This window comes from Miscanthus floridulus, chromosome 16 (genome assembly GCF_019320115.1).
Source record: "Miscanthus floridulus cultivar M001 chromosome 16, ASM1932011v1, whole genome shotgun sequence".
NCBI classification, from domain to species: Eukaryota; Viridiplantae; Streptophyta; class Magnoliopsida; order Poales; family Poaceae; genus Miscanthus; species Miscanthus floridulus.
Genome location: NC_089595.1, coordinates 100182523 through 100200457, shown reverse-complemented (window position 1 = coordinate 100200457; position 17935 = coordinate 100182523). Strand labels below are relative to the sequence as shown.

At 46.7% G+C, this 17935-nt stretch overlaps 1 pseudogene; it reads right to left on the bottom strand.

Moving 5' to 3' along the window:
* Positions 1–15441: 15441 nt before the first annotated feature.
* On the bottom strand, positions 15442–17365 carry LOC136511121 (uncharacterized; annotated as a pseudogene).
* Positions 17366–17935: the final 570 nt, after the last annotated feature.

Sequence of the window (17935 nt, the reverse complement as noted above, 5' to 3'; positions counted from 1 at the left end):
AACTTCAATCGACACTTAGAACTAGTTATCCTTAACCTTGTCGTCCATCCTTTGAAAACCGAAACGATTTCCATCGTAGGGGCATGACAACCTCGATTGCCCAATCGATCTCTATTACCATGACCTAACTTAATTGTCTCTGCAAAACACACGTTAGTCATAGTAATCTTGTATTGACATTAATCACCAAAATCCAACTAGGGGCCTAGATGCTTTCAATCTCCCCCTTTTTGGTAATTGATGACAATACCACCTCGAGTATGTTATGGAGTGAGGTTTTTGACGGGCTTGGTTCATATAAGCTTTTGTCAATAAGAACAAAAGAGTTAGACAAGCTTATATGACCCAAGCCAAAACAAAGTACTCAAAGGATATGAATTGAGCATGAGTACCAATAACAAAGCTCATTTGCTTCGAAGTGTAAACGCGGAAGCAAAAGCAAATGAGCATTCCACAAGTGATATGACATAGAGATAAAGCAAAGTAGAAGTCACACATGTCAAATATCACAACCACGTAGATAGCACTATCACATATAAATAAGAGTATGCATGAAAGTAAACACACGAATGCATAAGTAATAGTGTATCACACAAATAAAACTCCAAAAGTATATAATAAGCTAATACTAGATAACTAGCTCCCCCTGAAACTCGCTCCCCCTAAGCTAATACTAGATAACTAGCACCCCCTGAAACTCGCTCCCCCTAAGTCTACATACTCAAACCCTCTCCCCCTTTGGCGCCAAACACCAAAACCTAGGGGTCGGACGGCGGGGCTGCAGCGGACGAGTCGGGCGCTGAAGTACATGGAGCAAGATGGAACTGGGCGCCATCATCATCTGACCTTGAGCTCTGAACTAACTGACCCTCTGAAGCAGGAAGTGTCGCTGAAGCGGTCTGGGTCTGAGCTGGTGCTGCCTGTGAAGCTGCAAGTATGTCTGTCGTAGGATCTAACGAGGCGACAGACGAGGGGAGCCGCTGAGTAGTCATGATAGCTGGAGCTGCTGTAGACGGACCGGCAGTATGCATGTGAGGCGGAGTAGGCATGCCGGTCAACTCACTGAATGATGCTCCAAGACTCCTGGAGACTAACGACTCAGGCACGAATAGTGAGGACGTCTGCTCTGGTGAGAAACCCGTGTGATAAGGAGTGAACTGCGGGGCTACACCAGGTGAGGCTAACCACTGGGACACCTGTACAGGAGGTGAAGGAAACTGAGCTGGAGGCTGTCCCTGACTCTGAAGCCCGATAGGCTGTACTGCTAGAGTCGTCGAAGTGGTAGGAGGCTGTGCAAGCTGGGGCGAAGTCTGTGGCAGTGGGATCCCAATGGCTGTCACTACATGCTGCATGAATCCCATGAGCTGCTGCTGCATAAGTAACTGCTGGTGCTGAAGGAGCTGCTGCTGCCGCTGAAACTCGTCCTGACGAGCCTGAAACTGTGCGAAGTTTGTAGCTGTCTCCTGTGCCTGTCGTGTCTGATCCTGCTGCATCCGCTCAAGAATAGCAATGAGAGCGGGGTCTGTCTGTGGAGCAGGTGGAGCAGAACTGGAGCTACCTGCCTCTGCATCGTGTCTGCGTGGAGGCATCTGAGGTATAGGCTGGTAGTCGTCGTCGGAGCTGTCACTGTACTCACTCACCTCCTGCTGTGCCTCTAGCTCTGCCTCCTTAGTGGCTGCAATCCCTCTGATGATCTCGTCCTGCTGAGCTGCGGACTCTGGCATGTCGGGACGACGGCTAGGCTGTCTGGGTGCTGGAGGAGTGGCGTGTCTGATCCTCTGTGATAGGTTGTAAGCTGGGAACTCCGTAGTGGCACCTGTATACTCATCCATCATGCCAGGGGGCTTATCAATTACAACTCTGTGGATGAGAAACGTGATCCAGTGAGCATAGGGAAGCTGCCTGTGACCTTTGAATCCCTCAGCTATAGTATCCTCCATCTCTAAAAGAAGGAGGTCCCAGATATCAAACACTGTCATCTGCATAATGGCATTGAGAAGCCAGAGCTGTAAGCGAGTCAGGCCCTCCCTGTATCCCAACCTGGGAAGCAATGTCCTCCTAATGATGGCCTCTAGTATCCTCGCTGTAGGAGTCAAGTCACTGGGGTTCCTGCTCGACCCCTCACCAAACGGCTCCTTGAAGCAATGGCGCACTAAGTCTGTAGGGGGCACCAACCCTCCATGAGGACGCCTGGGAGGCTCCTGATGTCCATAGCAAACCTCATGCATCCTTACAGGCTGCTCCTGTAGTCTCAGTATCTCTCTAGCCCTGCTACTCGTCACTCTATAGTCTTTGCCGTTGAAGGCAAAGTGAATGAATCTGTGATGAGGATCGATGTAGAGCGAGGCATAAAACTGACGAACCCAAGAAGGTACATATATCCCTGTCCGTCCAATCAGATCTGACAGTCCTGGCAAATATGACAAATATTGCCGAATCCCCTCTCCGGCTGCTGCCACAATGGACTCTATCGGACAGACCCTCTGTGATCTGAACACTACCCCACTGTTTAGATATGCATTGTAGAAATCCTCCTACAGTGGCGTGTAGAACCCCTCAGCTGCTCTCTCATCCCTCCTCGGAGGAAACCAGACCTCAAACTCAACAAACCGCAGCTACTGAACCTGCCTGGCTGTAGTGGCCCTCAAGTCGAGGTGAACCACTAGAGGCGGACCCTGTGGTCTGGGCGGAGGGCGTGAACCCCTGTGCTGTGTAGCTGGCCTCGGTGGAACTGCAGCACTGGTACAACTCGAGCGGCGTAGCTGAGGTGCCGGCTCGGTCTCCTGACTCTCCTAAGTCTCCTGGGCTGGCTGAGGCTCTGCTAGTGGAGGCTGCTGCTGTGCTGACGGACCCTCCTCAATGGCAACCTGTCATCCTGCAAGCGTGGCAGTCCCAGCTGGACTACCGTGACGACGCTCAACCTCCTCAATCGTAGCTCTGACTGCGGGTGAAACTGGCTGATCTGCAATGACAATTCCGCTGCGGGTGCCACCTCTCTCGGCACGCTCTGCGGCCTCTGCAACAGTTGCTGCTCTAGCTGTCTCTGCGTCGGGGTACTTCCGCTTCTTGGATGTTACCTGCTTGGTTGACTTACCTTTAGATCCGGCTGGCTGACGAGGCGGGGGCCTCCGATCATCATCACCTGGGCCACCACCAACATTCTTGGTGCGAGCCATCTGAGCTGACAAGATGGTGAACTGCCGCTGATGGAGATCAACTGTCAATACTGCCGCTTTCGAGGCTTGGCCTCGATCCTTACTCGCGAGCTTGGCTCCGAGTTGACTGCCAACTGCCAATTGATCCACAACGGAACCGACTCGCTGCATGATAGAATAGATGGATATACAAATAAATACCATATGTCTAATAGATACGAAACCCTAGCAGAGAAAGCAATGTAGATGTGAAATTGAATCGAATGGCTTTCTACCTGACAAACAGCGAACCGAGAAGAGATAAGATGTCACGCGGGGGATCCTCGGAACCGGGCTAGGGTTAGGTCAAACGCCCTGAATGCAATTGGAAACCAGTGCATTTAGAATTGATCTAGATCACAATTGGAGATCAAGATTGAAACGCAGAACTCGCCTTACCAACCAATGGGAGGATAGGGCAAGAGCACTTGGCGTGAAGACGGGCAGCCTGGCAACGGTGGAACGATGAGCTTCGGCGCGAGGTGGCCGGTGTGGTGCTGCAGAGGTGAGGCAGGGCTGGAGCTCAGCGGCGCTTGGCTACGACAGGCCGGTGGAGGCGCAGGGCAGGGACACGGAGACGCGCGGCGTGAGGCTGGCGCGGGGGCCGACCGCTGTGGCGCGAGGGACGGCGCGAGGGACTGCGGCGACGTGGCTGCTCGGGCTGGGGCTGGCGAGCGAGGCTGCGGCGGCGCGGCTGGCGAGGAGGCCGGTGGCGTGCGACTAGGCTGCGGCGGCGCGTGGCTGGTGGCTGCTCGGGCTAGGGCAAGGAAGAAGAATACGAAGGCTTGAATATATAATCCCCCAAACGCGACAGAAAAGGAAACGGGAAAAGAGACTTGAAGTCGCGCGAGATCCACTGACCGGACGCTCCGGTGGTAGCGACCGGACGCTACCACCCAGCGTCCGGTCGATTCCAAAGAGGTCCAAATCCTCTGGAATCGGGACCGGACGCGTCCGGTGGTCCATGACCGGACGCAGGCAGGGTCCGGTCAGTACAATTTGATCTTCCTCCAATCGACCGGACGCTGAACCCTTTCTGACCGGACGCACAGACGCAGCGTCCGGTCACTCCTTCAACAGCAGTTCACCTCCTGTGAACTGACCGGACACTGGACAGCAGCGTCCGGTGCAGCGTCCGGTGCACCTTTTCCAGTAAATCTTCAAACTTCCTTCGCGCTGCCTGTTCCCAATCAAGTCCCAACTTAAATAAGATCCAAATAACCACCAATTGGGACTGATGTGAGTGACCTCTCTCAAACCCTCATATTTTTCAAAGTATTTTGCCTTAGGCTATAATTCTTTTTAAGAAAATAAGCAACAAGAGGGCAAATGGAACAAAACGACAAAACAACAATCATGCATATGTAATGCTTGTAAGTAAATCTAGTTGCTTGTCAAGTTTGATCCAAAGTTAAGCTTCTTCACACGCTTTTCGGCGGTTATCTTAACCATGTTAGACAAGCCCTATATGCATTTCCACAAATTAAACATGTTGTATATTACAATAATGCAAGAGACAACACAAGCTCAATTTTTTGTGAAGTTACTAAAATCAAGTACATTGAGCTCGTTCCGCAATCTACAAAATGTAGCTTCATCTAGCGGTTTAGTGAAGATATCCGCTAATTGATCTTCGGATCTTACACCTTCTAGTGATATATCATTTTTAGCTACATGATCTCTTAGAAAGTGATGGCGGATATCTATATGCTTGGTGCGAGAGTGTTGAACCGGATTATTTGCAAGTTTTACCGCACTTTCATTGTCACACAAAAGAGGTACTTTCTCTAGAACTACTCCATAGTCTAGTAAAGTTTGTTTCATGTATAATATTTGTGCACAACAAGCACCCGCGGCAATGTATTCCGCTTCGGCGGTGGACAAAGCCACACTATTTTGTTTCTTGGAGGACCAAGACACAAGTGATCTACTAAGCAAATGGCACCCTCCGGATGTGCTCTTTCTATCAACTTTGCATCCGGCGTAATCCGAATCGGAATAGCCAATTAATTCAAATAAAGCTCCTTTGGGATACCAAAGGCCAATGCTTGGAGTGTGCTTAAGATACCTAAGGATTCTTTTTACGGCAATTAAATGTGTTTCCTTAGGACTAGCTTGAAACCTAGCACACATACACACACTAAACATGATGTCGGGCCTAGATGCGGTTAAATATAACAAGCTACCAATCATAGAGCGGTAGAGAGTTTGATCAACCGAGTTACCTTCCCTCATCTAGGTCGAGATGTCCATTGGTAGGCATTGGGGTCTTGATTGGCTTACATTCATCCATCTTGAATCTCTTGAGAAGGTCTTTTGTGTATTTCTCTTGAGAGATGAAGATGCCTTCTTTCATTTGCTTGACTTGAAAACCAAGAAAGAATGTAAGCTCACCAATCATTGACATCTCGAACTCCTTAGACATCAATTCACCAAATTCTTTGCATGAGTCTTCATTTGATGATCCAAAGATAATATCATCAACATATACTTGACAAATGAAGATATGCCCATCAAGCTTCTTGGTGAATAGTGTGGTGTCGACCTTCCCAATGGTGAAGCCCTTCTCAATAAGGAAATCCCGAAGGCGCTCATACCAAGCTCTTGGGGCTTGCTTAAGCCCATATAGTGCCTTGGACAACCTATAAATATGATTAGGATATCTAGGGTCTTCAAACCCGGGAGGTTGATCAACATAGACTAGTTCATTAATAAAGCCATTTAAGAATGCACTTTTCACATCCATTTGATATAGTTTCATTTCATGATGTGATGTATATGCAAGAAGGATACGGATGGCTTCTAATCTTGCAACCAGGTGCAAAGGTTTCTCCAAAGTCCAAACCTTCAACTTGAGAGAACCCCTTTGCCACTAGTCTTGCCTTGTTCCTCACAACAACACCTTGATCATCTTGCTTGTTGCGGAACACCCACTTTGTTCCAATCACTCTTGCACCTTTTGGTCGCTCTTCAAGATTCCATACTTCATTGCGAGTGAAGTTGTTCAACTCTTCATGCATGGCATTGATCCAATCCGGATCTTTTAGAGCTTCTTCTACCTTGGTAGGCTCATAGCAAGAGACAAAAGAGTGATGAGCAATAAATGAGGTAAGTTTTTGAGATCTAGTCATCACCCCCTTTGTTGGACTCCCTATGATGAGATCTTGTGGATGATCTTGTAGGAGAGGTGTATTTCTTCTATTGACCACTTGAGGAGGAGGTTGTGGAGCATCAACATCTTGTGCTTGTACCACCATTTGCTCATGGGAGATGTGAGTATCTTCATTTTCTACTCTCCCAACTTTATCACCATCTTGTGGTACATTTGATGAAGAGGGTTGGTTAATGACTTGTACATCATCTTCATCATCTTTTGGCTTGATGTCTCCCACCGGAATATTCTTCATAGCCTCCCTCAATGGTTCATCACCTACATCATCAAGATTCTCATGTGCTCCTTGGGAGCCGTTAGATTCATCAAATTCCACATCATATGTTTCTTCAACCAAGCCGGTGGCATGATTAAATACTCTATATGCTTTGGACTTCGATGAGTAACCAACAAGAAAACCTATATCACAACGCCTTTGAAACTTCCCTAGGTGTTGCCGCTTCTTGTAGATGTAGCACTTGCAACCAAACACCCTAAAGAAGGAGACGTCCGGCTTCTTCCCATTGAGCAACTCATATGGTGTCTTGACAAGGAACTTTTGAAGAAATAGGCGGTTGGATGCATAACATGCGGTGTTGATTGCTTCCGCCCATAGAGCTTCGGGGGTGTTGTACTCATCTAGCATTGTCCTTGCAAGAGTGATCAAAGTCCGGTTCTTCCTCTCAACTACACCATTTTGTTGAGGAGTATAGGTTGCGGAGACTTCATGTTTGATTCCAACTTCATCACAATAAGCTTCTATGTTTGTGTTGTCAAACTCTTTGCCATTGTCACTTCTTATCTTCTTGAGCTTCACTTCAAATTCATTTTGTGCTCTCTTGGCAAACTTCTTGAAACAAGATGCAACTTCGGATTTATCATGAAGGAAGAACACCCATGTATATCTTGAATAGTCATCCACAATCACAAGACAATAGAGATTTCCTCCCAAACTCTTGTATGTTGTTGGTCCGAATAAATCCATGTGTAGGAGTTCTAGCACTCTTGTGGTTGACATGAAAGCTTTGGTTGGATGAGTGTTTGCAACTTGCTTGCCGGCTTGACATGCACTACAAAGCTTGTCCTTCTCAAACTTCACATCCTTCAACCCTCTCACCAAATCATTCTTCATAAGCTTCTTGAGTGAGCTCATCCCAACATGAGCAAGCCTTCTATGCCATAGCCACCCAAGTGTTGTTTTGGTGAATAGGCAAGTCTTCAAGTTTGCATCTTCGGAGGTGAAGTCAACTAGATATAAGTTGTTGTATCTAAATCCATTGAATATCACTTGATTGTCATCTACCTTAGATACAACCACCTCCTTCTCGGTGAACAAGCATTGGAAGCCAAGATCACACAATTGACCAACGGATAGCAAGTTGAAACTCAATGAAGCAACATAGAGCACATTTGAGATGGAATGATCATTTGATATTGCCACTTTGCCCAATCCTTTGACCTTGCCCTTTGAATTATCTCCAAATGTTATTTTCTCTTGTCCATCTACCTCTTCATCTAGTGAGGTGAACATACGAGGATCACCGGTCATATGTTGAGTGCAACCACTATCAATAACCCAATGACTTCCACCGGTCTTGTAGTTCACCTACACACAAGAGATTCAAGCTTTAGGGATCCAAGCTTGTTGAGGGCCCTTCACCTTCTCAACAAGTGACTTAGCCACCCAAATTTTCTTAGGCCTACTCTTGTTGGGGGGACCTAAGAACATGACTTTCATCTTTCCACTCGAATCTTTTCTAAGCATGTAGTGAGCATTGAAAGCAAAGGGTCTAGCATGCTTGGGCAAGGGTTGTGGTGGTGGAGTTTGACACTCATGAGCAAAATGGCCTTCTTGTCCACATTCAAAACATCTCTTTGGCTTTGGCTTTGGCTTTGATTGTTGGTGTTGAGCTTGAGCCTTCTTCTTCTCTACACTTGCCATATATCCAATGCCACTTCTATCCATCTTCATGACGGTATTCATGAGTAGCTCACTTTGGAGATGCTTGCCTCTAGCAAACTTGCTCAATCCCACCTTGAGATGCTCTTTCTCCATCTTGAGCTTCTTGTTCTCTTCCTTGAGAATATCATTGTTCTTCTCCTTCCTTGAGTTTCTTGATTTCTTCTTTTAATTTCTCATTCTCAAGGATCACCTCTTTGTCATGATCAAGAGTTTCTAGCACAATGGTGTTGTGACTTTTCATCTCTTCAAGATCTTTCATGAGCTTCTCATTGTTACTCTTGAGCTTGACATACTCATTATAGTCATTGCATTCAACCACTTGCTTGCCCTTGCTACTAGATCCATGCTCAATGCTTTCATCAATTAAATCATCACATGAGGTAGCTATATCAATCTTAACAACATGGTTAGTAGCATCATGTGGCTCATTTGGTAAGAATTCTTGTGCAATAATAAGGGTATCATAATTGATCTTTAGAGTTGCATATTCATCTTTTAGCTTATTGTGACTAGTGATAAGCTCATTGTGTACCCACTCAAGTTTATCATTTTTATCTTTAAGCTCTTTCTTAGAAGATTTGAGCTCCTTGAGTTTGGATGATATAGAATCATTTGTTTCCTTGAGCTCATCATTAGCCTTTTCTAATGTATCACACTTAGCTAAGAGTGAATCATTTTTAGCATCAAGCTTTTCATTTGTAGCTCTACTCTTTCTAATGATCTTAGTATATTTTCTAAGTATTTTGACAAGATCATCATAAGTAGGTGAGTCCATCATCATCGCTATCACTATCATCACTAGCATGTTCATCATCACTACTATCATCACTCTTAGTTACCTTGCGTTCACCTTTGGCCATAAGGCATAGGTGTGTAGAGGATGATGGCGATGGTGGTGGTGAAGATGCAAGATCAATAGCAATGGCGGCCACCTTTTCATCATCACTATCATCATCGGATGATCCACTTGATGAATCAATGTCCGTGAGCCAATCACCGACAATATAGGCCTTGCCACTCTTCTTCTTCTTGTAGAACTCCCTCTTTTTGCCATCTCTCTTCTTGTATGGCTTGTTCTTCTTCTTTTCATCTTCATCACTTGAATCATCTTTCTTGCCCTTGTTCTTGAACTTGTCTTTCTTGGGCTTTGTGCATTGATGAGCTAGATGACCAAGTTCGCCACAATTGTAGCAATCCATCTCGGAGATTGGCTTTCTTCTTGAGCTAGTGAAGAACTTCTTCTTTTTGCCATCAAATTTGATGCCACTCTTGTTTAGCCTTTTTAGCATCTTGGTGGTCTTTTTCACCATGAGGGCAAGGCTTTCTTCATCATCTTCATCACTTGAGCTCTCATACTCAAGTCTTGCTTTGCCCTTGTCTTGGCTAGCTTTGAATGCTAAGTCTTTCTCTTTCTTCTTTGTAGAGGATGAGCCATCTTGTGGTGTGATGTGCATGTACATCTCATGAGCATTGATCTTTCCCAAGATTTGTGTCGGTGTAGCGGCGGAAAGATCACCTTGATGTAGCACGGTCACAATGTGCCCATATTTGTCAATGGGGAGGACACTCAAGATTTTTCTCACAACGTCGGATGGTGACATTTGAGTAAGTCCAAGCCCATTGACTTCCTCTACAAGAACATTTAATCGAGAATACATCTCATTAGCACTTTCTTTGGGAAACATCTCAAAAGAATTTAGCTTTTTAATCACAAGATGATAGCGTTCCTCACGCTCACTCTTGGTTCCCTCATGGAGCGCACAAACATCCGACCATAGTGCATGGGCGTCTTTGTGGTTCCTTACACTGATTGAACACATCTTTGCAAAGGCCTCTAAAGATGGTGTTGCGAGCCTTTGCATTCCATTTTTCATAATTTACTTCATCGCCTTGAAGTTGTGCGGCATTCCTAGGTGCGGGGAACCCTTGAGAGGCGGCTCTAAGAATTCCAACATCTAGAGCTTCTAAGTAAGCCTCCATGCGGATTTTCCAATATGGAAAATCATCTCCCTCAAAGATAGGAGGAGGACCATCCCCGTGAGACATCTTGCTCTAAGCGATTAAGCTTAAAAACGTGAGCACGAGGCTCTGATACCAATTGAAAGGATCAAGATGCCCAAGAGGGGGGGTGAATTGGGCTAATTCTAAATTTTCTTGCAATAATCAAATCCTACGGATAGCCCAATTAACCCCTTGTGCCTAGAAAAGTGTTTATATCAAACTAATGCACAACAACCTCTCAACCTAAGTTCCAAACTTACTCTAGCAAGCAATTCTTATGGAAATGAAAACAAGTATTGAATTGCTCAAAGTAAATGCTCAAAGTAAGTGCTCAAAGTAAATAGAGAGAGAGAGAGAGGAACGCGGCGATGTTTTGCCGAGGTATCGGAGAGTCGCCACTCCCCACTAGTCCTCGTTGGAGCACCCTGCGCAAGGGTGTAGCTCCCCCTTGATCCGCGCAAGGATCAAGTGCTCTCTACTGGGTTGATTCTTCGACACTCCGTCGCGGCGAATCACCCAAAACCGCTCACAACTTGAGTTGGGTCACCCACAAGCTCCGCCGGGTGAACACCAAACTCCCAATCACCACCAAGCCGTCTAGGTGATGGCGATCACCAAGAGTAACAAGCACGAACTCTCACTTGACCACGCGAAGCCTAATGAGAAGATGGATGCACACTTTGCTACTCTTGATTTGCTAGTGAGGCTACTCTCTTGGATTCTCGAATCACAAACACCTCACTAGGACCTTGCTCTTCTTGGCACTCACAAACGTGTTTCTCAGCTGTTGGAATGAGCAAAAGATGCTCCACTCACGAGTGGAGCTTCTATTTATAAGCCAGCCTGAAAAACGAACCGTTATGAGCTTCTGCGGGATGACCGGACGCTCCGGTCGTGATGACCGGACGCTCCGGTCAGTTCAACCCGCGAACCAGTTTTCAAGTGATGACCGGACGCTGTCAGGGTCCGGTCAGTACCGACCGGACGCGTCCGGTCGCTCTTGGATGCTTACTGTAAACGACCGGACGCTGGATACACAGGGTCCGGTCACACTGACCGGACGCGTCCGGTCACTCTTTTCCAAGTCTGGACCCTTACTGGAGTCGACCGGACGCTGGCCCTCAGCGTCCGGTCACATGACCTCCCAGCGTCCGGTCATACCAGACTTGATCCCCTTGGTCAAATGAGCTGACTGGACCCTGCGGCCAGCGTCCGGTCGCACCAGAGCCAGCGTCCGGTCAGTATTTGACCCTCCATTCACTTCCAACTTCCGAACATATGTGAATGAAGTTTGCTCCAAAGGATCTTAGGCATTCATAGGAGCTACCTAGAGCTAGTTTTAACAAGTGTGCACCACACCTAACTCACTAGACTCAACTAGGTCAAGCTACCCGTTCATACCCCCCTTCATAGTACGGCCAAAGGAAAAACAAAGTCCTAAACTACTCTAAGTGTCTCTCCAACTTCAATCGACACTTAGAACTAGTTATCCTTAACCTTGTCGTCCATCCTTTGAAAACCGAAACGATTTCCATCGTAGGGGCATGACAACCTCGATTGCCCAATCGATCTCTATTACCATGACCTAACTTAATTGTCTCTGCAAAACACACGTTAGTCATAGTAATCTTGTATTGACATTAATCACCGAAATCCAACTAGGGGCCTAGATGCTTTCAGGGTGCCGTACAACCAACACAAGATGAGGATCACACAAGCCACGAGCAATCCACTAGAGTACCTTTTGGCGCTCCGCTAGGGAAAGGTCAAGAACCCCTCACAATCACCACGATCGGAGCCTGAGACAATCACCACCCTCCGCTCGACGATCCTCGCTGCTCCAAGCCATCTAGGTGGCGGCAACCACCAAGAGTAACAAGCGAATCCCGCAGCGAAACACGAACATCAAGTGCCTCTAGATACAATCACTCAAGCAATGCACTCGGATTCTCTCCCAATCTCATAAAGATGATGAATCAATGATGGAGATGAGTGGAAGGGCTTTGGCTAAGCTCACAAGGTTGCTATGTCAATGCAAATGGCCAAGAGGGTGAGCTTGAGCCAGCCATGGGGCTTAAATAGAAGCTCCCACGAAATAGAGCCGTTGGGCTCCTCATTGCACTGAACATGGGCCGACCGGACGCTCTAGTCATATTGACCGGACGCTGGACCTCAGTGTCCGGTCACGTGATGTGTGCCATGTGTCCCTCACTTCAAATACTGTGCGTTCGATCTCAGTGGTCAGAAGACGACCGGACGCAGCAGCTAACAGTGATCGGACGCTGAACCCCCAGCGTTCGGTCATTTCCAGTAAGCATCCAAAAACGATTTATGCCCACCGGACGCGTGTCCAGTCATACACGACCGGATTCTGCCAGCGTCCGGTCAGAGATCCTAGCCTCTGTGCGCTGCCCGACAACAGGACCGGACCCTGCCTCCAGCGTCCGGTCAAGAGACCAAAACACACGCCTCTGCTGCCACTGACCGGACACGCCGGTCCAACCGAGACTAGCGTCCGGTCACTTACAGTGACCTCCGTTTTTTCTGTCTAGGGCGCCGGTGGCACCGTCGGACTGTCCGCACTCTACGGGCGGACACTGTGCCGGTGAAGTTCCTAACTTTTGTTCAAATATGCCAACCACCAAGTGTATCACCTTGTGCACATGTGTTAGCATATTTTCACAAACATTTTCAATGGTGTTAGCACTCCACTAGATCTTAAATGCATATGCAATGAGTTAGAGCATCTAGTGGCACTTTGATAACCGCATTTCGATATGAGTTTCATCCCTCTTAATAGTACGACTATCAAAACTAAATATGATCATACTATCTAAGTGTCTTGATCACTAAAACAAAATACAATTTATACCTTTGCCTTGAGCATTTTATTTTTCTCTTTCTTCTTTTCAAGTCCAAGCACTTGATCATCACCATGGCATCACCGTCATCATGTCATGATCTTTATTTGCTTCACAATTTGGAATGTGCTGCCTATCTCATGATCACTTGATAAACTAGGTTAGCACTTAGGGTTCCATCAATTCACCAAAACCAAACTAGAGCTTTCAATGTTTCACCACCACCTTGTACAGCGACTGAGCTTGAGCAACTAAGGTCTATGAACGTACCTTTCAGGGGCGTTTCGAACTATAGGGATGTCAGCATGATGGATACGACAGTTTGTCCAGATGTGTAGGAAATCATGGTATGACCATGAGAAAGAAATTCTTAGAAAGAGGATGATATTCAATACAATATCAGAGATGAAGCTCTTTCTTCAGGACTATGCTGTGTATTACCATAGGCCGTACAACGTCACTCATTCGGACCAGGAGTTGAGGTACCACGTGATATGCAAAAATGGTTGTATGTGGAGGTTAAATGCACGAAAGAGACAGAGTGATGGTAAGTGGAGGATAAGTAAAGTTATCGAACCCCACACTTGCCTAACAAATAGGGGGAAAAAAATCATCAGCAGCTTACTACACGTTACCTTGCTCGTCGTATATTGGGGCTCGTTGATGACAATAACGACATTTCGATGTCTTCTTTACAACATTCCATATCTGGATTCGTTAAGTATGATGTGAAGTAAGCAAAGACTTGGCGTGCTAAGCTAATCGCTGTTGCGATTTGTTGGGGTAGTTAGGAGAAAGCGTACAATAGGGTGGCCCGCATTTTATGTGCAATGCATTACTACAACCCTGGCTTGAAATGGTTTATGGACACCAGAGGGTTGTATTTTCGGGACCCGTTGAGGCATGTCCTCTATCGTGTGTTCTGGTCGTTCGCGCAAACGGAACATGCATTCCAGTTTTGTCAGCCAGTCATACTTGTTGATGGCACTTTCCTGACAGGAAAGTACAAGGGCACCTTGATGATGGCTGCTGCTGTTGATCCTGAGGACCAGATAGTATCCATGGCTTTTGCTTTGGCAGAAGGAGAGAACTATGAATCGTGGTCATGGTTCATGCGGCTTCTACGTGTATAAGTGCTTGGCCCACTTCGCACTATATGTTTGATCTTGGACTGTCAGCCATGGCTTTTTAATGCTGCAGCTGAGCATATAGATGGGTTTCCGTCTCTAGTGCATAAATGGTGCATGAGATATTTTGCCGCTAATTTCTGGCGACGTTAATGGAAAAAAGAGGTATGTGACAAGGTAAAGACGCTATGATGTGTACCTACGGAGCACTAGTTCAGAGAGCGAGAGAACGAAGGAACAGTTGAATGTTGGGCCGAGCTTCCGGAACCTGAATCAGTGAGTTTCACACTGCTTCCGGAACCTGAACCCGAATGTTGGCGTGCAGATGTGTTTTCTTCTTCTGAAAACGCTGGCAGGAATTCTGCCCAGTACTGTATCTGTTAATGGAGAAGAGGCGTGTGTTGGTGAGACGTGGTGGATACATCAGATAGATGGAGAGTTTTGATTTGACTAGCCCTAATCACAAGCTCACATGAATCTAGTGCTTCGCAGAAAAGTCGATGAAGAATTTGGGTGGATAATAAGTACCTAGTGGTCACAGGTCCCAGCCTCTGCGCCCTCTTGGGAAATATGTCTGCTTGAACACTGCAACGTGCGTGCGATGACTGATGACACAGCACAAGAGTACAAGACATCAACGTCGCTTCTCTACATCTGCTTCGTCGCACTCGACGACATACACCGCGTAGTGCGGACACTATGCACGGACAGTACGAGCGACGGAGCGAGTGACGGGAACGGGAGTGGCAAATGCTTTCGATGCACAGTTTCAGATGTAAATTCAGACGAGACGAGATGGGGATCAAAGGACTTGGAAGGATGGAACCCAACAGAGAATTTACACTCCCTCTACTCAAATTCATCTTATCCATGCTGCTCTGCTCAATATCGTCTATCAAAGGACTTGGAAGGATGGAACAGCGAACATGTACCCCTGTTGCAGCACATGACCCCGGCCTGGGCATCACCGATGCGGCCAGGAAACGGCAGCTGGAAAGAGACGGATAGACGGTCAGACGCCCAGGCAGATGCATTTCCGGTTTCCAATCTCATCTCTGAGAACCCCCAAACGATCCCGACTCGGCGATGTTACCCAACCTGGGGGAATACTAGCATTTACTTTTCACTGTTACTCGCCGCGGTTTTACGGGGACGGGGACGGGGACGGGGACGGGGACGAGTCTGACTGGCATTGGCCGGTCGGGAGGGTATGTACAGGAAGCTGGCTGCAAGCGTGCGTACGGCCCAGCCAAATGCTCAGTGACTACAGGCGCAGACAGGTGCCCGTGGAGATTTTTATTTTTATTTTTAACATATTTTTTAAACTAATTTTAAAACTGACACGTTTTTTTAATCTAACACTTTTGGCTATTCGCACGGCGCGGCGAATTAAAACTACCGCGTCAAGCACGGGGCGCGGCGAGGCTGCCAACGTGCCAGCGACCATGGCCGCTGACCGGTGACGTGGCCAGCTCTGCCGCGTCACCGATCAGGGCATGTCGGGCCTGCCGCGCCACGCATTACGGCATGGCAGACCCTTGTACAGGCCGGGCCTCTCTCTCACGCGACCCATTAGAAGCACATCCACCGCCGCGCCACGCCACCGCCCTGTCCGCCGCCCACGCACGCCGGCCGCCTACCGCGGCCGCCGTGGCCACCCGCCGTGCCCGCATGTAACTTCTTTTTCTCAAATCTTGCACGAGCCACCTCTGCGGCATGGTCCTTGCTACATCCAATCCCTTTATATATGAAATACAACAAGTTAGCAATGCGATTATATTACATTTAAATGCAGGCAATAAAAATAACAAAGCTTTCAATGACCCACTGACACAATGCAACAACATAGTCGTTCAAGACCTGCATCTGTACTCTTTCCTCCCCCCTTGCCTCCTTCCTTGCCCTCTCCTCCTCTAACGTCCTCTGTCTCTCTAATCCCCATTTGTCAAGCCCAATATCGATCGGGTTACGAATATTGCGCTGTCTAGCAAACTCACACATCTTGTTTTTTGTGTTGTTTAACAAATAGGTTGACGTAGTCAGGTCCATATCCCCTCTTCCATGTAATTATTTGTCTCCCCTTCAGTTCATCCAAGAACTTAGCTTGACCATCATAACATTCCCACCTGCATTTTCTAGTGCCCTGTTCAAACAAAAAAAAATCATATATGTCTTAGCAAAAGAAACAAAATACGATTTTATGTTTACCACAAAAATAACCAACCTCATCATAGTCAACCATATGGCCGCAATAATGACCTATTCTAAGCTCCGAAGGGACTAGACCATAGTTGAATTTAACACCACATTCGCACTTGACTGGAGGTGCTTTGTAAATTAACCTTTCTTTCTTCTTTTCATTTGCCTTTTGTGGCTCTAGCCATTGATTCTTAGTACCGTAGAGCCACTCATTTAAACGACACTTCGCAAATCCATAATGCTACAAGAGAATACATTAGTGCACGCACACATATAGAGCTAAATATTTAAACAGAAACACTTTCCACTTACTTCGTGTTTGTTCGGACACACAAACTCCAACGTATTCTCAGGGTTTATCATAACTCGATCTTCGCATTCGCACAGAGGAGGTTCCTCGAGTCGTCTAACTGCAGCTAGGTGCTTCTCCTTAGTCGTCATTGGCGGGGAGTTAGGGGAGGTGGAACCCACTGCTGAAAGTGCTCACGTGGATGTCTCCCTCTACACCAATCGTCGAAAAGAAGGTACCTAGGATCAAACTTGTTTGCACCGTCGATCCACTGAAAGAAAAAGCACCTCTCATGGTCCTACACAACAAGATTCCAACAAAATATTAGTAGCCTATTTATACAAATGAAGAAAAAAAGATTGTGAAAACAATTACTTACATTAAAACGACTGCATGTGTAGAAGCAACGCACCGCTGTGTCTGGATGTCTCGATTGAAACATGTCGGCCGGAAAACCATAGTCACAGTTAAGGACAGGGAGGTTAGGAGGGACAGGGGCATCTTTGCTAGACGCGTCGGGGTATAATTCTCGAGGACGACCCTGTTTTCGCCAAAACTCCTCCTGATACATTTCTTGCATCTAACAAAACGGTTGTATTTTAACAAACAAAAATCAAAACATCATAAATTAATGTCAATGAGAACCATTTGCATTACAACAAATAAAATATAACCTACACTTTGTTGCACACTCTATCTTAGATGCAAACATTAAAACTATATAAAAACTATACTTTGATCAGTAAAAAATAAAATTTGGTACATCAACAGTGTGTCCATATATTTATTCACATATAAAAGTAGAGATGCAAACTCAAACAATCAAAATACATGGTAATCATAATTCTAACTAACCAATTAACCTTAACATTGACAATCCTAATCCTAATTCTTCAATCCAACGTACTAACGAACTCATATTTTCCTCCATACCCTACCTACTCATTCAAATCATTCGATCCATTGTGGAGGCTGAGGAGGAGCTTCATTACCTTGACAAGGCCGAGGAGGAGCTTTGGGGAAGGTATGGAGGGAAACGCCAAGGGAGGGAAATTCGGTGGCTGGCCGTGGGGGAGCCAGGAGGCAATGGCGCGGCGGTGCGAGCTGGGAGGCGCGCCGACGGGGGCAGGACGGCACGGAGGCGGCTGTT